We start from the raw sequence: 21,070 nt of genomic DNA, 5'->3' as shown, positions 1-21,070 counted from the left end.
TATAAAGCTTGAAAGAGAGACCAGACTGTGCGTTGACTGTGGAACAGAACAGGTAAAACACCAGGAGCCATTCCCTTGTGACAAAATTTGTGCAGACAAATTTCTGGTTATAACTGAGTAGCTAGTTTAAATTACACATATTTAAATGCCTTCTTGCTTGAGCTCTGAATGTATTTGTTTTATAAAAGGAGGAAAAAAAACCTTGCTTTTGATAGTGAAGTGGAACGTGACTAAGTAAATATGATTTCCTGAAACTACTTTTCTAAGGCTCCATTAAAGATGCAAAATTAAGTAGGTAGAAAAAAAAATAATCCCGACTTTAAATAGCATGCACCTTAAAATGTGTGCAGCTTGATAACTTTGCTCTGTCATAAAGGAAATAATATCCAATGATTAAGCTTTTGGGGTTCATAGTGAAAAGAAAGGAAAAGATTCAAACACATCAGAAACAAGGACTCCCAACACTCCCAAGACCATGCCTTTCCCCTGTCCCCCACACCCCAAGTCATGCTGACAGCTTTTCTTTACCATTGAAGATCAGGAGATAATTTCTTGGGAAGGTACCAGACTCATCATTACCTTGACCTTTCCACAGCTGTTTTGCATTCGGCATCAGCTATAAACCAAAATGTTCCACCTATGTGCTAGGGACGAAGACGACAGAGGAATCATATCATGCTGCCCTTCTTTTCAATGAGTAGAGTAACAAATCTCTGAGGAGGCTAGAGAGCTGCAGACAATAAAGAAAGATAACAGATAGCTTTAATAAACTAAAAATAGTGAGCCTGATGTATCTTCTAGCTTCCACAGAGCTTCCCATCTTTGAGATGAGCTCTATCATTGCCTTCTTCTGCAAACAGTACCTTAGGGACAAGAGCTGTTATGTGCTGCAGTGTTTAATACACCCCAACCTTCTTTCAGAGGCCTGTTTTCCATGGCCTTCTGCTTTGCCTAGTCATTTGCATTTGCAGAAAGTGAGTGCAAGAATACTGACTTCTGCCAGTGGCAGCAAGGAAGCTCTGATGGACAGGACGTTACCGTGATATGGGAGCTTCACTTCCACTTCAAAGTCCTTGCATGCCTTCGAATAGATCGTTTCATCCCTGCTTGGCCTTCATTTTAGTTCATTTTAACTTTAATATATGTCTCTTACCTATAAGCAATACTGCAGTGACTTTGAGGCTCTTGAGTGTAAATGTGAGAAGTCAAGTCAAGCAAGGAGATCTCCTTGTCTGGGCAGTGGCCTCCATCAATTTTTGTTAAGTGTAAATGGTGAAGGATTAGGAAGCAAAGAAGCAAATTCTGAACAGCTTTTTTTCAGAGACGGTGACAACAATGGTTAAAAAATGCAGTGAAAGATTAGAGAGCTGTTGGTTTTTTTTTGTTTTGTGGGGCTTTTTATCACTTCACTGAAAAAGTCAAAGTTTGATTCTCTTCTTCTGTCCTGTTGGAAAAAGCAAGCTCAGCTCTTCTGCAATCTGAGGCTGGCTAGGAGATGCAAAGATGTAGCAATCCCACAGGGATTTAAGATCCTACTTTGCTAGAGCTAAAAGACAGAGCTGCCACTTTCATATTAAAACACTTGGTCCCTGAAGCATGCTCACTGCGCCATCAGTATTCACATCCAGTTCTTTGTCTCTTGCCAAGGAGCGCCTTTGGTACCACAGGAAGGCACTGCAGATACAAGACAAATTCCATCGCTTCCTGCAAGACAGAGAGATTTCTATTCTTCTTAAACCTGTTGTTCATGGAAAGCATTTTTAAGAGCATCTCTCTGTAGATTCCTGCCATCTAAAGTAATAATAATCCTATGCGTAGAAAGCTCTGATACAGTAAACTTTAACACCTTTGGGAATGCTACAGAATGAAGAATTTCTGGGAAGCTCATTAACATCCAGACCACTCTCAGCACACCAGTAACGTCCTACATTTTCAGCTGGAGAGCAAACATTTAACAAAAAGGTATTATGGACTACAAACCCAGCTACTGCTCCCCTACCTTGCCCAGTTAACAATTCCTTTATGAAATAAGAGATGCTGTGTAAATGAACAGCAGAAGCAGCAGGGCAAGGAAACCAGAAAGATACATTGGTCAGCATGGTAGAATGCAACCTGTTCGGTGCGGCTGCTGCCTAACTGGGGACAAACATCAGGTGGAGGCAGGAGAGTTTTCTCATGATATCAGACCTGTTTTTCCTGTGTGCATCGACAGATGTGAGATAAAAGATACATCTTCTTCACAGTGCAGCTAGAGAGCCACTTTGCCAGGGCTTCCTTCCTCTTGGAGCACTTTTCCTGCTTCCCCAAGGGCTTGCACTGCCCAGTGGGGTAGCAAACACCAGAGAAAACAGAGCTATACCCTTGCACCCCTTCGCTTGTGGTACTCATCGTGGGAGTACTACAGAGACATGCTGAAGCAGAGGTGGTAGCTCTTCATAATGCACTTTGGCCGTCTCCTAGGTTTGCAGAGGAAATGGCAGGATGGCAGTAGATAAAGAAGAAGTAATTCAGAAGCTCTTATTTAAAAGTCAGAGCTAACAAAGCTTTTCACAGGTATAATTAAGATGTATCAGTCATCTTACAACCTGGTCACTTTGCAGGTCTGTAAGCTAAACGATATTGAAGAGTACATCAATGAACAGAAGCCTATATTTATAACAGCAATAGCATTTTTTTCAACATATTCATGTTTCACTGTATTTACCTCAATTTTTTGTGATTTTTTTTTTGCAAAAATCAGGGAATAGAAAGATTAGTATGTTATAAAGTTTGGATAAACTGTGATTAAATTTTATGCCTGCCATAACATCTTAATGGACCTAGATTTTCTTGAAAATTAACTCAATTGATAATTAATTAATACACTCCACTGCTTTTCTATTCACAGCATGACTGAGGTACCTTTTTCTGCTGTTACCTTTGCTAAGGTATTTCACAGGTCTTCTACCACATTGCTTATATCCATTACTGCCTCTCCTCCAGACACAGACACACATATTAATGTGAAGTCTATATAGTTATTTAATGTTAATTAAATAATTTGTCCTAGATTCAGGCAATTCTCTAGATGGTTTCAAGCACATACATAAACAGTATTGTTTGTAGCTATAAATCATGGCTTTTGGCGACTGACTGAAAAGCCAGAATAAAGGGTACTCTTTTTTGTTACCTTACATTTTATAGGTGTGTGCTGAATATCAAATATACTTAAATTATTTTATATGCCTACTCACTATCCCTTTGATGTCACCTTTAACTGTTCTGCATCTGGCTTTTGCCCAGGAAAAGCACCTAGCTGGGCTACCACAAGAGATCTCAGGGGTACCACAGTGCACAGCCACTGCAGAGAATCAGAGGAAGCAGACTTGTGAGAGAGCAGGTGATATGGGCAGTGCAAACACACTCAATGCTCCCTTGTCAGAGGTATTTTCCTGGAGACCCTGTTAGATTGTTCCCAGTTCCAAAATAAGCAAGTGGAGGTGCAGGCTCAAAGTCAGACTATACACACAGAAAATGGAAATGTGAGCAGATAGGTCACAAGCAGCCTTCACCATTACTTGTGCTTTCACTTCTGCAGCTACCAGCAGAAAGTCCTAATAATCTGCACCATTTAACCCTCAGTTGCTCACCAGGTAAATCTGCCTACCCTTAATTGTTGAAGCTGTATCCTGAAATGCTGTATTTCACCACGCACTCCTCTTTAATTGCAGTTTGCAGCCTTTTAGAGTTTATCTTTGAAATGAATTAAAACACATAGGCATATAACACTTTTATTTTGGGACTAGAAATGTCCATGGTTGATTGTTACTTAGAAACAAATACTGCATTTTAAATCACAATCTATCTTAATTTAAATTGACTTTCAAGTGTAGGCAAGCTGTTAGTTCTGTAACCTCTACAACACACAACAGAAATTAGGCTGCTCAAACATTCAGATTTCTATTTATGCTGAAAGTTTCTCTCAGTCTTAGCCATCATGTTCTTATCAGCATTGTTTAACCTTGTGTTAATGCTTTCTCACTTTTGACCTGTAACCTCATTTTCTCTATAATTTCCAGTTCAGATATCAACTTTACTGAGTTATGTCAGTGTAATATTTTCCTATAGATAAATAGGAAACATCTTCTAGTCTTGATTATCTTGGTAAATAAAATGCAGAAAAAATAGGAAGCTTCATGAAAGGGAGCAATTCACCCTGAACTGTTAAGCATTTTAACAAAGACCCTACACAGCAATTATCTTGCAATGGGGCACTTCTCTTCATTTGCCGCAGACAGATGCAGTACACAACAAGAGCATCTTTCTCACCTCAGCTCATAGTCCTTTAGAACTGGAAAGTAGTTTAGTATCCTTTGAAAGTGGCAAAGAATTAAAAAAAACTCTAACGCCTTCTGCTATGGGGTTATAAAGAACTCAAAGATAACCAAACAATATTTTCCACATGTATTGTGTATCTGCATGCATCTCCAGCACCAGCTTTACCCTCCTCCCAAAGGCAAAAGCCCTAGCCTCGAGCAGACACCACCTCTGATGAGTAAGCCTCCTGCCAGCACTTGACTCAGACTTGCAGGGTTAAGCACATTTGGTGTTTCACTCCTGACCCACCTGCTTTCCTGAGAATTCCCTTCTACCAAATTTTTATAATCTTTAGCATGCATCAGTGCAGACTGCTTATCCTGCACTGCCTGTCATTCTTTCCCCAGCTACTCTGTTAGCTGTGTAGCAGTATTTCATACTGGTTTGAGGAACTACTCTGGTCACCAAGCGCTTATGGGGAAGGGTGTCTGCTGGTGAATGGTCCAGCCACCAAAACTAAAGAAAGACCATACTGGGGCACCCTCACACTGATGAGGAAACACCCCAGTGACTAATGGCCCCGAACAGACAGACACAGCAGGCAGCACCACAGAAGCAGCCCCAGGAAGACTGTCAAATCAATTTAACACAAGCAGATGTAGTGCTAGCAACTGGCAGCAAAAAGTCCTTAGTAAAGAGCTAAAATTATGCTTATTACACAGGTGCTACAAATTAACTAACTGTATACTTGAACTTTTATTAGGAATCCTTCACAGACGTTGCAGACTCACTGGAAAATAAAGCTTCCACAAGAGCTTTAAGTATTTTTTCCTTACACATTTTAAACAGCAATGTCTTTCACCAGGCAAGGGGAAGAGGACTTAGAGAGGTCCTGATCTTCTGCATCCCCTGAGCAATTTGTGTTTTTATTTTAAAGAATAACACAAGGAAAAGAGTCAGATTGGGATCTTCTTGAAGTTAAACAAGAGAGGAATGGAAATATCTGGACCACATTGTGCAACAAAAAGTATTGTTCATAACCACACTTTTCTTTTCAAATACATACAAGTAACTCCTGTGGTGTGCTTTAAAACACACTTTCAAACTGATCACCTCAATCAAGTCTATTCTTAGCCCTTTACAGGTTTTGGTTTGATTTCTTTTTAAAGTCACATAGCAAGTCCACATACGTACTTGTTCTATCCTGGGTGCACAAACACCTGCAATTTTACACCTGCAATTTTACACCTACATTTTTACTGGGACAATTATAACCAGATCTGGACAACAAAAAACTCTGCATGGTGCAATATAGGTGTTTTCCATAGTGTCTGCTGCATTTAGTACGTCTTTGCATTCAGTGGCACACTGGGGCCAAAGTCAAAGTTTAGAGCCTTTTAGACTGATCACTGATCAAAGCTGCAGGAAAAGTGGTTAATGCCCTCCAGAGATAGTAATCTGGTTTCCTACCCAGACACAACAGATGGGTGACACGAAAAGTGCCAGATGAGGGCAACAGTAAAAAGAGCATCAATTGTATCAAATAAGCTGTAGTCTCAGCTTGCATTTCCCTAACCACTTCCCGGGGATGCTGTTTGAAGGCACCAAGGCAGATGCCTGCAAAAATTAGAGAAGTGGTCTTCGCTGACTTACTGCAAATCCTTCTAGCTCTGACAGAAGACGCAAACCGATCAAGCACATATACCACCATTAAACATGACATTCTCTCATAGTGTCTTATAGGCAATTTCTTACTGGAGTCTGCTATTGCATGCAAATGATATATATTTCTGAAGTCCTCTGACTGTGGATACCTGGGAAACTACTAAAAAAAAAAAAATTGCTCATCAGGAGGAAACAATTTCCAGTATTTTTTTTTTCTTGGAAAGATAGGAAAAAACTCTGCTTGTCTTTTCAAAATCCCTTTTGTTGTTGTTGTTGTTATAGGATTTAAACCCTTTTCCTGCTCAGATGTAAAGCACAGTTTAGTTCCTTGCTCAAAAGAAATGAGAGAAATGATGAAATCAGAAACTAAATTCTCACTGTTATTTTTATATTGCATCACATCTGTTTCCCAGTTTATACACTGATGAAATTAGTCCATTTGAAAAGCCATCACTCATACTCCAAAAATGCCTGCCCAAAATGTATTACTTTGGGGAGGATTTTTTAAATATTTGTTTGTGAACCCCTGTACTAGGTGAGTAGCAAGAGCAGTCTGCATGCAGTTCTAAACTCTTAAATCAGACAGCGGAGTGAAACTGGAATATAAAACTGCACTGCAGAAGAATCTATCTTTTTTGGTAGAGCGCAACTGTAGTACTACTCATGACAGACTAACTGTTCGTTTATTTAAAGAGACAAGCTGCCCATGCTTTTCCACATCTCCAAAGAGAATATACATAACTATTCAGGCGTAGCAGCAGCAGAATCCACAGGAGCAGGAAAACAGAGCAAAATAAAAGGAAAGAGGATTATTTTTCTTGAAAGTGTCACTCAGTTATGCAATTGTTCTCTGCAATAGCCTGTAAGCATGCATTTTCTAGCACTGCGCTGTGCTCATGGCTCCCCTATCACTGCTATGGAACTCTAGCCACTCATACCAACACTAAATGGTCAGGTCTCACCGGCAATAAAGAGCTGCTGGAAGGTTTTTCTGGAGGAGCTTTTTTGGCATATCTAGCAAGTCTTTGTTGGGTTAATGTCCTCATTGTAGACTGCAACATCCAACAGGCATAGCATATTAGTTATTTTTAAAGCACTCTGTTAGTTGAGTTCAGTGATTTGTACAATTCTACTAATTCTGCTCCTACTTATTAAACCTTATTAGTAACATTTTCCAATCTCAAACAAAGACAACACGTGTATTGTAGGCCCTTGCTCTGCCACTAGAACCTGAAAATAAATTTTAGAGACAGTGATTTCCTAAGGTAGTAATCCCATGTTCTATTTCATCAAACAATGGTAGTGCTGGCAGCCTTAACAAATGACAGATTCTCTCCAGGACGGTGTGATTTCACCCTCTCTTTCATGTTTTTAGCACTTTCTTAATATACTAGGTCAGAAATTTTGGCTCTGTGATTTATGCCTTAGTCCCAGAAGGCAAACAAACAGATTCTTCCTGCTTTGTTGGCACTAGACTTTATGCCTCTGTTGTGTTATGTATAAAGTATCTGTTATATTTAGGACACAAGCCATGAATTATTTTTCAGACTCATAAAAAAGACTTTCTGATACTTAATGGAACACACCATCTATGGATATGATTTATGTATCATTTTGCTGCAGCTGTTACGCTAATGCAGAGGAGAAAAATCCAAAAACTGACTATTGAAGCTGAGCAAGTTAGAAATCCTTGGGAGAAAAGCCTATTGGCAAATGACAATGACCATCTGTACAAGTATTTGCATCAACATCTTTGATACCTGTTTTCTAAAATTATTTGGTGTTTGATACAAACTTCAAACAAGTCAGCTCTTGGGAGTGTATTTTTATATGTGGAATCTTTAATAAATTTTTAGTTAACATGTTTCCATGAAAAGAACTGTATAAACTCTAAATACAAATCTGGTTTTCCACCACAGTTCATGCAACAAGGAGAGGATTGGAAGAAATGTGATTTTCTAAATAATTGTTAATATTTTGTGCTTATTCTATGGAAATCTTCCATTTATCCTCTTCAAGAGTTTGCTTTGTTTTATTCTGTTTTACTTTATACTGAGACGCACCCAGTTTGAGAGCTCTAAACTAGCATCTCCTCTCTTTGGTGTTCTATAAAAATCTACAGAAAAAAAAAGTGTTAAAAGCATAATTTGTTTTGTATACTTTTATTTTATTACTGTGGATTATTCTCAGCCATCTATTTTCCAAGTTTTTTTTTTTTTAATCACAGGCTTATCAGTTTTTATCACAGGCTTATAACTTTCTGTTTTATAATCACCAGTAACAGAAAATCACATATCAGGGCACTGTTTCTTGCCCTACTGATGTAGGAGAGAAGGAGAAGCAAAATATATGATACCAGAAGGCATCTACTGACTTGAAAGTTCTATTAATTATTTAGCTTATCCAGCTGCATGTTATAATTACTGTATCCAGTTTAACTGCTGGGAGAGAAAAATGCCAGCTGAAACATCTTCAGACCTGAAAACACTGCTGGACCCTGTGCTAGATAAAAAAGCCTAACTGGTGGTAAGCAACATACAAATTCCACTTCAGGCATACTTGGTACAAAGAGGGGGTCAAAGAGGTGAGAGAAAAGCCCAGAGCTCTCACCAGCCATTTTGACATCCACATAAACCTCAATGTTTAAAAATATTTTGATACAATGAACAGGAAGAAAAAGAAATCGTATTTAAGTGCAATCAGAGTTACCAATAATGACCCTAGTTATATACTACATCTTTTTTTGGAAAAATCTACTTTTATGTACTAAAAATAAATTGTCAGACTCATAACATATTTATAAAGAAAGCCTTCTCATGCGTGTATCCATGACAACCTAGATTTATATTTTGAGCTCCAGAAAGTTGTTACAGCACAGCTTACATAAATTACTTTAAAGAATGTAACAAGACAAGATGGTTTGCTACCTGAGGTATTTTATTTGGCATAATATGTAATATTTCAACTGTATTGAAGCATACAGGAAAACAAAAGCATTGTGCAGTGGTTTGAAACCAGTCTTGTCATAAAGTAAACATATTTTTAATACAAGGAAAATGTAGAAGCCCTTTCTCACAAAGCACACTGGAAATTAAGAAATCCCTGAAGGCTTAGTAATTGAATATTAGTATGCCATAGTTGGGAAAACAAAAAACATAACAGAAATGTGAATCGTATATTGCCTGAAATAAAGAAAACTCCTTTCATTTACACTAGTATGCTGCCTACTGGGATTCCATCTGGACTGCTTTGGGTACAGGCAACCTATTTTTTTTTTCTCTCTTACCTAGGGAAAAGGGCCTGCTTTCACTATACTGAGCATTGCTAAAATTGCATTTCCGTTATACATGCTTTCTTTTTGCACTTGACTTGAGAGGCATAGTATATTATTTATACAATAGATTAACATAGTAAGCAATTTCCAAGTACACAATGTAAACAGTGAGAAGATACTTCAAGAGATTTTCCAAAATGAGTATCAGTGACTTCCCTAGCATTTTGTTGTCAAATAAATGTATTATCTACCTTGGAAATAGACTTTGAGGGAAGGGAGGTACAATCATTTCAATAACTGTTTATTAGACTGCTAAGAATTCAAGTGCTTTTAACAACAACTACAGCCTCTATGAAAATTGCTCTGTGCAGAGGCAACTGCTTTAGACTGCGAGCCAGGAAAGCAAAAAAGCAGACAAGCTCATAACACAGCCTTGCCCTTGAACTGCCTGTTGAGAGATAAAATTCTTGACATCAGTGATGCAACACTGGGGTGACAGACTGCCAGGCAGCCTGGCACTGGGCAGACTGGTTATTTCTAGACCCACAGTGGGACCTGGGGGGCTCTGCTCATGAGGGATCCCCAGTGGAGAGGCATCTAGCTGAGGGCTGCCCAACAAGATTGAAGTGAAACTCAATACCTCCATCAAATGCAGCAACACAAAGTTCCTCTTTAAGCCCCATACACAGGTTTCAAGGACTGCAACCTAGACACCAGCTGTGCTCTGCAAACTTCTGTTGCACCCACAGAAAAACAGCAGAGGTTAGGCTGACACTGGGATGGCACAAGCTTTCCAGCTCATGCTCCTGAAGCAGAACTGCAGGTGAGAGGGACACTTACCCTGCATGTGTCCCCAGGCTCAGCTGTGGCCTTTTGTGGCCTGCTGTCTCCTCCCTCACTTCCTGATGGGTGGGAAACAGGAACTTTATGGCTCCCCCTTCTCATCTGGAACAACGGCCTGGATGTGGAACGTAAGAACCAAGGGATACTCCACAGCCCCTGTGCTCTTTTTTTCTAGCTGTATTAGGGCAACCTGAGGACTAATTTTCTGTATAAGCCAAATGCAGTTTTAGTTACTTGTATTTGTGGTCACAGTTCATGCAAATCAGTAGTACTGAAGTAGGCAAAGATATTACTTTTATGGGAAAGATTCAGTACCAAAACATAATTATAAACATATAAAACATTAACTGAATTTCTTTTTCTTGGCATATTAATGTTACATTAGTTCCTACAGCTCGGTACTACATTTCAGTGAATGAAATATAATTTATTTACACTACTCAACACTTTCCAAGTTAACTAATAGAGTACAAACTTTAGACTGCCTTCAGCTTCTTTCAGTTCTCCATGAAAGAGCAGAAAATGTGCAGAAGAAATGACATCCCTTAATCAAGAGCTATCAGCATTAATAATCTCTCATGAAATTTTCTGACAATAATGTCCAAATATATAATAGCTCCCATGATGTAGCAATCATGTAGTGACTGGTTTACCAGAGAATGAAATTGCAATTTAACTAAAAGTCATGAAAATGCTGTTACTTCACATATGTGGAACAAGGAAATCTCAAGAGCCATATGTCCTGTCCTGACCCCACTTGATCAAACTAGACACCTGTACCTATAATGAAAAGGTCATCCTTTCTAAAGAGCCTGTACTAAAAAACATGGAAAGGCATCACAAAGGCAATGTAACCATATTTAAATTGGTGTTATTGGTCAGATACAATCATAAGTGGTAACAAAAGTTACACACTGCTAGATTCCTCTTAGAGGAAAATTTTAGAACATGTTTATGCAACTTTTATTCTTCATATTTTAGATGGTGGGTTTAGCACAACTGGTTAAAAGATCTGTTCCTCTGATATCCATGGAAATTAATTTGTGGCCCATTAAACATACTACCTAACACATGCCCATCAACCAGCACAATTGACGTCTATTGTTTTTGTGCAGATAGCAATGGCTCAAGGACCATCGTGTGTAAATACTTATGAGGGCTAAAATCTAGAACAGATGCCATTCCATGAAAGTGTGATGCTACATAAAATTCCTTGCAATTTAAATGCATTAACTGAAACTATTAAATAAGCTTATTTGATGCATTTCCCCTGGTATTGATTAAAGAGTGTCAAGCAATTTCACATGGAGAAGAGGAAAACCAGTGTTTTAACCAAAATTTGGATACCAAGAAGTTAAGACTTTATCTCTTGTGTACAGTTATCCTCTATACAGCTAATGAAGAGCTTTTCTTTTGTACTGTTTCAATAACAAGAAAAGCTTACTGTGAACATTACCATTTTTCAAAGACCACTTTAAGATATGGTTCCTGTCTGACAGGTCTTATGAAGCAAGCTTGAAAAACGTCACATGGCTGGACTGGCCACAATGAAATTTAAAATGGAAATAAGTGTTATCAGCACAAATTTCAGAGCCCAGACTTCTGCCTTGGTGCTGCTTTTCCATGTTCATCTGAGTTAGAAAATAATTATTTTTTTAATGAACAATTGACCCTCCTAAATGCTCACTCACTGTTATGACTCAGCAGTAATTGAGTGCACCCAAAACATCCAGGTATTGCGTACTTAACACAGGTACAGAGCAGGGTCAGCACATTGCCCAGGACTATGTAAATCTCACGCTGTTATTAGCCAGCTTCCTCAGCACTTGTGGGTTCATCCCATTAGGGCCCGCAGACTTGTGTGTGTCCAATCTGTTTAAATGCTCCCTAACCCGATCCTTCTCCACGAAGGGAAGTCTTCCTTTCTCTCGACTTTCCCTCTGGTCCTTTGGCCTTGGATTCCTGAGACCAAGTCTTACCAGTAAAAACTAAAGCAAAGAAAGCACCAAGTACATAGTTTTTCTCATCTCCTGTGTCACCAGGTTCCCTTCCCGATTCACCAATGGGCCCACACTTTTCCTATACTTCCTTTTTTTTGCTGACATACCCATAGTAGCCTTTCTTGTTACCCTTCAATTTCTTCACTAGATTCAACTCCAAATGGATTTTGGCTTTCCTAACTTCACCCCTGCATGCTCAAAGTGTGTCTCTGAATTCCTCCTGGATCACTTGACCCTACTTCTACCTCTTGTGCACTTCTTTTTTATGTCTGAGCTTTGTCAGGAACAACTTGTTTATCCATGTATGCCTCCTGCTTGATTTCCAGCTTGTCAGGAGCAGACCATTCTTGATCTTGGATGTAGATCACCTTGAAAATCAACCAGCTCTCCTCGACTCTTCTTCTCTCCAAAGCCATTTCACACAGGATTCTTCCAAGGTCCCTGAAAGGCCAAACTCTGTGCTCCTGAAGTCCAGGGCTGTTATCCTGCTTTTTTCCCTCCTCCTGAGATCCTGAACTTCATCATCTCATGGTCACTCCAGCCATTGTTGACCCTGACCTTCACATCTTTGACCTTCATTGTTTGTAAGTATGAGGTCCAGCAGAATGGAGGTTTTTTTTGCAAAGATGGGAGCATTTTGGCTCTTCGATTAATTCTGTTATCACGTTGTCCTCTAAGCACTCCAGAAACTTCCTGGATTGCTCATGCTCACTGTGCTGCCCCTCCAGCAGATTATCAGTGTGATACAAGTCTCTCCTGAGGACCAAGGCCTGTGAATATAAGGCTTCTTCCCATTTCCTAACTTCTTCATCTTCCCGATTAGGAAGAGGTACATGCTCCAGTCTTGAAGAACAAATCTGTTCCAATTTGTAAAGCTTTTACAGAGATTTCACACCTTTGGAGTCCGTAGATGAACATTTGGAGATAAACAAATACTCCTTGGCTCACAGCAGTGATATCTTAAGTCCTGGAGTAGTTTGCCTCTTGCTGTTGCAGGACTGCAACTTCTAAGATGAGATACAGTCAGGTACATTCACAACAGCAAAGGCCTGGTTGTTCTTATTTTACAAACTAAACCCATGTTTTGTAACTGATAGACTTTACACAAAGTCCATTTCAACTCATGAAGTGTTTTACATAAGAATATTTTTGCACTTGGTTTGATTTGGTTTACAGCAACTCTAGGTACTTGAAGGACCTCTTTATAAAAACAACAATGGTAGAATGTTTAATTGCCAGTTACCACTTACTTTACTGACTGCAAATTTACGTTCATATAATGTTTCTTCATCTTGAAAAATCACAGAATTCAGCAATTTCAGCTTTAAATTTTTTTAAAGCCCTATTTAATCATCTCACGTCCCCTTTCACTGAAATGTAGACTTATCCATAGGACAAGAATGACTGGTTACCTTGCACAGCAACTGTATGCAACAGATAAGGAAAGGAAATGAATCCAGTAAATAAATCCTTTTCCACAGTGCATTACAACTCGGAGGTAAACTGCATGCAAATACTTAGCCAAGAGAGGAATGGTGAAGGTGGCAACACTCTTAAGAGACTGCTGTGCAACATATAAATAACCACGAAGTAGAACTTCTGCTTATGCCTTACACATTAGGTCTACAAACCACTCTCCTGGAAGATCTGGATTAAAAAAAAGATCAATGCAGCCACACTAAGAGCTTTTAGAGGTTTCAGTATCAGAGATTGCTGTGGTTTATTAAATAGCAGTCAGGTAGTAAGGACCAGTGAGGATTATATGCACTTTGACTTTTTTGAGGAGAGGAATTAAGACAAATAAGTCTAAGTGGGACCCTATAAATTTACCATTACAATTAAGCACTAGTTTATTAAAAATTTATGTAGTGAAAAATAATATTGATTATTTTATTCATGTCTGAGCTCTAACTAACTGATTATCATTATGGAGCTGCTTTTATTTGCCATTTCCAAATAGTCACCGAGGGTGTTTTGCGTGCTGCTACTGAGGTTTTGCCTTATATATAGTTTCAGATTTTCAAACAAGGAGAAGGTATTCATACTGAAAGAGCTACCTAAGAACTAGCCAGTTTAGGAATTATTATCATTTGCCTCTGCAGCTCCTCGGGAGTTACAGACTGCTCCTGGTACATAAGCTGTACCTCTTGTCAGCAAAACTCATTCCCACTCACCCCTCTGTATTAGTATAGCCCATGTCTGGCATAGCTACCAAAGCATGTACTCTCAAATGACTTTGCCTCTGTAATCCAACTATCTGCATTAGTCGTATGTGCCCACTCACAAGATGCCTTCACCCACTACAGTCCTGCAAATGAGATGCACACCTCCATTTTATGTCTCAGTCATATTCTACAGGTAAGGACTTAACAGCTGAGAAATTCAGGGACATGAGGAGGACTGCAATTCTTACATTAACCAGAAGCAATCACCAGCAGCAGCACACAAGATCCTTATGCAGTAAGGGTCTTGTGTGATCAGTGACAATCGCTGAGCTAGTTTTGCTGTATTGCTGTGCATAAGGATGGGAACACATGGAGCAAAGTTAGGCTCCAGTGTGAACATGCTGTTCAGGAAAAAAAAACCCACAAAACCAGCAGAATGAGTGCTGTGGTATGTCACCATTTCAATATAGTAACATTGTCCTAGTTTCAGCAGGGATGGAGTTAACTTTCCTCTCATTAGCCAGTGTGTTTTGGATTTCGGATGTGAAGAATGTTGATAAACACTCTGATGATATGAGTTGTTGCTGATAAGACCAAGGACACTGTCTGGCTTTCCAAGTCTCACTAATGCACAGATGCAGGAAGGTGGGAAAAAGACAGACAGAATAATTGACCCAAACTGGCCAAAGAGAGTATTCCATGCCATAAATGTCATGCTCAGTATGTAAGTGGGCGTTGCCCATGGAGGGGCATCACTTTTTTTTTCCATCTCTCCTTTTCACTCACTGGCATCGTTCCCTCTACCTTGCTGGTTCCCTTTCACTCCTTTGCTTGCTGCTTGGTTTTGTTTCTGTGATCACTGCTCGGGACAGGCTGAATTGGTCATTGGGACATGGGGTGGTGAGAAATAGTGCATTCTTCATTTTGTATATTTTAGTATCCCTATATTCTGTTATTATTGTAGTTTTCCTTCGCTATTCTAGTAAACTGTCTTTATCTCAAGTCATGAGTTTTCCTTTCTTCCAAATTTCTCTAACCTATCCCGCTGGGGAGGGGGAGGGTGAGCAAGAAACTGTCTGGTGACTGGGGCTAAACCACAACAGACGTTTACAAGCATTTTTCTGCATTGTTTATCCATAAGACAAATGATGGACAGGTACATATATTTCAGCATTTGAGCTATTAACCAGCAATAAAATACTACTGAACACAGATTTAAATAGTAATGTGTATTTAATGTTTCATAAATAGGAATATAAGAAATGTGCTAAAAGGAGATTTTTGAGTCTACCTAAATTTCCCTATCTACTGTCTAATTTAGCTTAGTGGATCATTGATATCTAGATAGATGGAATCAATTGTGTTCTGAAATTTAATTTTTTAGATTTAGATTTTAAATTGTTGGGAGTGAGAAAAATTTTGATGGTAGCATTAGTTCTATCCCTGTAAAATTAAGTAACTTTTTTTTTTGCATATACAATCTTATTGTCATCTTACTGAGATAGGAACAGCAACTGTGACTTGTTTAGGGAGGTCAGTGTGTATGGGAGGGCAAGAAACATGATAACAACAGAAAACTGTGACTGCCTCCAATTAGATGGAGGCCTCCACATGAAAACAAATCCTAATGTTGAGGCAGAATTATAAAGAGAACCTAGGAGAGAAAAAGCTATCCCGAGTAGCACACAGGACGTTATTAAAAATGTTTCTAGTGAAAAGCTTTCCAAAGGTGTCAAAGGTATGCTTGGATTCAGCTTCCTTGCACAAAAAAAAAAAAAAAAAAAAACCAAAAAAAAAACCCCAAAAAACCACCCCAAAACATTATCATGGTAGTGCTTTAGAGAGGAAACTCTGTGTAAAGAAACAATGAAGAACAACTAAAAGACAGAAGTGTTTGAAGACAGCACAGAAAGTATTTATTAGCAGCCTGGGTAAAATGCATAGCACCTATCCAATAAGATTTTAGGAAGACCAAAATAAAGTCTGCATGGCACTGCAGAATAAAAGAGGATCTTAGAAATAAGAGGGCATCTTTAAAAAGCCAAAGTCATGTTTAAGGAAGGGTAATAAAAAAGATTATATACTCTGACAGGTTAAAAACACAAGGCAACAAGAAGAGAATTTGAGAAGAACTTGCAGAGGGTATAAATATATAAATATATATGTATACATATGCATATTTAAGCACATTAAGGAGGAGGAACTCTGCCTGAGAGTTTGTAAAGCCAACAGATGACATAAAAGATCTCCCAGAGAAGATAAGGTTATAACAGAAAGCCAATAATTTTTTCATAGCTGTGTTCACCATGGACAGCATAAGGAGGTTTCTCATGTCAGAATCCTTTCTGAGGAATTCCCTCTGCCTTAAAGTGAAGTCAAAGGAAATAGAAACTGCATTGACAAAACGAACAATAATATAGCACCAGGGAAAGATTACATTCAACTTTAAGTTCATCTGGCTTGAAACTGCACGATATCAGAAAAACTGCAAGGTATCAAATCTGATGGCAAAATTTTTACAGGGTTCAGGAGAAGTTTCAGGAAACAAAAGGTCAGAAAGCCTCTCACATTTGTGAGACAAACTACTCTAGAACAGAATCAGTGGAAACACAAATACAGTAACAGCATCAACACAGTTTTCTGAAGGAAAGACATTCCATGCAAACATAAGAGTTCTTTGGCATATTTAACCCGCTTGTGGACAAAGAAGGTGGGGTTGATACAGCTTATCTGAGTTTTCAAAAGGCACTTAAGAGACATTTCATATTACAAATCCTTAAGGAAACTAAACCAAGAAGGCTTAAATGAAAAACTAGCAGCTAAAGACTACCAGAAACAAACTACTGAGTTGAAAAGCAAGTTTTTGCACTAGAGGAACGTCAGCAATGTTCCACAGTGTGTTTTGGTCTCATGCCATTCTTCAGATTTATGAATGCCCTAGAAAAATAAAAGGTAGTGAGTGGCAAAATTTACTGATATTTGCTATTAGGCAACAAAATTAAAGAAGATGCTCTAACAGGAAGAAAGGCAGAAAGACCTTTCAAGAATGAATTACTGATAAAATGATGAATTTTCATACAAACTAATGCATACAAATAAACCCCATTCCTAATTTTGTACACCTAATGATAGTCCTTGAGGCAGCTTTTACTACTTAAAAATGAGATTTCAGGACTATAATAGATAGTTCCATGAAAATGTCATCTCATAGCTCAGCAGAGATAAAAAAAAGCAAATCATATGCTAGGATTTATTGGGAAAGGAAAAAGCTTAACAGTATAATGATATTTGCTGCTACATAAATCCATAGTACACTTCATCTTCAATGTTGTGTAGGGTTTGATTCTTCATCTTAAAACAGTATATAGACTGGAAAAGTTCTGAGGAAGGTGACCTCGATAACTGTAAGTATAAATGGAAATGATTAAGCTGACAAGGAGTCATTGCCCTGGGAAAGAGATAAGCGGAACAGGTATGATAGGTAGACGTAAAATTGCAAATGGAATATCAAAAGTGAACAGGAAACAATTGTTCAGTTATGGTTTTCTTTATTTTCTTTATAACAACTAAGAGAACTAGCTGGTACAAAATAAAAAAAAAAAAACCCTGCTTCTCTGCACAGCCTGTCCTTAGTGTGGAATGCTTTGCCCCAGGACATCACAGATACATAGATGTCTCCTGGATATCAGAAGAAATTTAACAAATTTTGGGGGTAATGAAAAAGTCCATCTATGTCTGTTAAATACAGAGAGACCACATCTAGGTCTGAATGGCTTTGTGCCAAAATGCTGGAGGCTGGAGAGTGTCCTCAATAAGTCCAGAGGAAATGACCTCAAGTTGTGGCACGGGAGGTTTAGGTTGGATATTAGGAAACAATTCTTTACTGAAAGAGTGATCAGGCCATCAGTGGAGGTGTTCAAAGAATGTGTAGATGTGGCACTTCAGGACATGGTTTAGTAGGCATGGTGGTGTTAGGCTGGCGGTTGGACTTGATCTTGGAGGTCTCTTCCAACCTTAAGATTCTATGATTCTATGATTCCAAGTCTCACTGTATGGTTGTCCTGTTCTCAGTCAGGGCAATGTCAGAGATAGCCAAATGGTGTAGGTGGACCTTGGGACTGACACAGAAGAGGCTGTTCTTAGCTTTGATATTATAACCTTTATAAATGAACATTTCAGGATACACAACCTTGACTACATAAACATGCATGTAAAAGATTAAAAAATTTCTAGCTACATCAATATTTAAGCAAAAAAACCCTGCCAAGTAGTATTCTGATTTAAAAGAACAAAAATGAAGGAACCTTAAAATCTTTTTGCTGCCAGAGGGCATGAAATATTTTCCAACTCCTTCTCTCCCACTATTTGATTTGGGAGATTCTAATTGTAGAATTGTAGAATTACAATTACAATACAGACCACAAACAATGGGAAAATGTGGCATCCATACCACCAGACTAAACAACACTATGTAGCAGTAAAAACACCTCAAATGTCAGTGTTACAGTAAAACGCTAAGATCCACAGTGGCCAGTGGCATTAAATTTTATTGCAAGCTGAGTAACAGCAAGCTTAGGAAAATAAGGTTGTACCATGTTAGGACTACTGTTGTCAGATAAATAAATTTAAAACAAGGGTGGTGCTGTATTTGCTGAGAAACTTTCTCAACATTCTTCTACTTTTTGCACTATTGCTGCTTGGTTTTCCCCCTTTAATTCTCTTCTTATCACAAGAATATTTGTGAACAACACAACATAACAGATTTGAAAAAGAATGCACAACATGTATGAGTGGAAGGAATATAAGTGGTGTGTGAGTATCAGAGCACTAAGAAAAATGAACTACAGTACATGAATGTACCAGAATAACACTTCCTAGCCTTTTTGAAAATTGTGTGCTATCTGTAAAAATGTTTATTGACTTACTTTCCATTAGTACTCAGTACAAATTGTATGTCTGTGCAACTCAGTGTTAAAACTTTCAGACAACCTGGTATAATTCAGAGAAATGTCACTCAGGCATAATTTTTTTCTATTTTTCATTTTTCTGATATAACTTCTTTTTCCCATAACTCCACCCTGCTGTCACATATCAAAGACAAATTGTCCAATTACTGTTGCAGTATGTCCATTGACAGAAGCTATTTAAAGTACCAAAATAATATGACTGTGCTAAATAATAAGCTTGATTATGCTCTCTCTTCCTACTCCGTACCTTGAGCAGGCATCTTTAAATAATGCCAGTGTGAACATGCGCTCTACAAACTCTGCAACACTCTGAGATTACTGTGATACAGAGCATGTAAAATTTAAAGCATGACAACGGCAAAGTGCGATTTTTCTAGAAAATCACAGATTAGTATTACCAGCTGCGTGGAGACCACATCGATGTGCATACAGATATGAAGAAACAGTCAGACCAAAGTATCCTGCCTCCAACATTTGCTAAAGGCCGTGCCTATGGAGGAGTGTAAGAATAGGGCAAATGCACACATGTGATGGTGAGGGGTGATGTGGTCCTAGCACCCGTACATGTACAACTTACTAGATCTGAGGTGGTTTGTAAGTCCGTAGCAACTCTGAAGGTGGCTTCTGTTCTGTGAATATTGCCTTTCTGTATTAGCAGCACCCTCCAGAACAGAGTCCTCAAAATACTTATGCAATCCCAATGATTTGGCCAATGGGTCAGTTGTGGAGATACCTAAAAAACCTTACTGTGAAGTTTAATAATTTTGAAAGAATAACATAGAAAAGCCTGAACTTTGTAAAAAAGTGTGAAAAAAAAACCTGAAAAGAAAATTACTTATACACAGATACGTCTTTTTATTTTATATCATGCAGCATATGTATATTAACTTCGAGCATCACAAGCATTTGAAAAGGTTAATTTCAACTAAAAATGGAATCTAAATAAAACACTGTGAAAGCAGAGATAATTTGTTACTAATTATGAGATATCTAGTGAAAAGGAAGCTCTGCAGAAGAAACTATTTTCTTATTTTTTAATGTAGTTAAGAAGAATATAGAGCAGCTTACCCTACATCCCACAGCTGATTACATGGTTTCAGAACACAATCAAAAAGAAGATCACCAAAGGCCAAACCTAATTCTCATGAAGCTGGGAGACCAGTCCCTTTGATTTCAATAGGCATTAGAAAAGACTTAGAAGGAGCAACCCAGTTCAGAGCATCTAAAATTATATATCCCTCTATATTTACAGTTTGGAAGGAAAGCACATTTTCAGTTTGCCCAAGTCCCCTTCAGCAGCTTGTGAAATCTATCTTAATTGGATGAGTCAACATGGTAATAATCAAGCTTCTAATCTTTGTGCACTATGTTGCATTTCTTTTGGGAGTTACAATTTACAGACATCGTGTTGCACAACATAACACTATTTCTCTGTGTAAGGCCTCACTCTCCTTGGTCAAACACCTAGACAGTTATCATAGTATTGGCTTGTAAAAAATAAATGTATTGTAAAATCTGTCATTATTAACAGAATATAAATTAGAACTAAAATAATTTGTATATAAGAGTCTGAAAGAAGCACTCTGATGTGTGAATATTCACGTCTAAACTTGATAGTAAAATTGTGGCTTTTAAAAGCCTCTTCTGATCAGAGGAGGCAATACAGACTGCATCTACGGAGGAGCTTAAAACAGTGCCGAATATGGGAACACTTCTTGCTGGCACTATGTCTCTGAGAGACAGCGTATGCCACCTTTGTTCTGTGATCTCCAGGAGTCTCCTGCTGCTGCCTGGGTGGACTTTAAGGCTGTGACCCATAAAACCTAAAATAGCTTTATATTTCACTACTTAAGAGAATGC

At 38.4% G+C, this 21,070-nt stretch overlaps 1 protein-coding gene across 1 annotated transcript in view; it reads right to left on the bottom strand.

Moving 5' to 3' along the window:
* Positions 1 to 21,070, bottom strand: part of TRPM3 (transient receptor potential cation channel subfamily M member 3) — a 437,387-nt gene that overhangs the window by 305,761 nt on the left and 110,556 nt on the right. The gene's annotated exons all lie outside the window — the stretch shown is intronic.

The sequence above is a fragment of the Chlamydotis macqueenii genome, chromosome Z (assembly GCF_036417535.1).
Source record: "Chlamydotis macqueenii isolate bChlMac1 chromosome Z, bChlMac1.mat, whole genome shotgun sequence".
NCBI classification, from domain to species: Eukaryota; Metazoa; Chordata; class Aves; order Otidiformes; family Otididae; genus Chlamydotis; species Chlamydotis macqueenii.
This window is presented reverse-complemented; position numbering and strand designations above follow the sequence as displayed.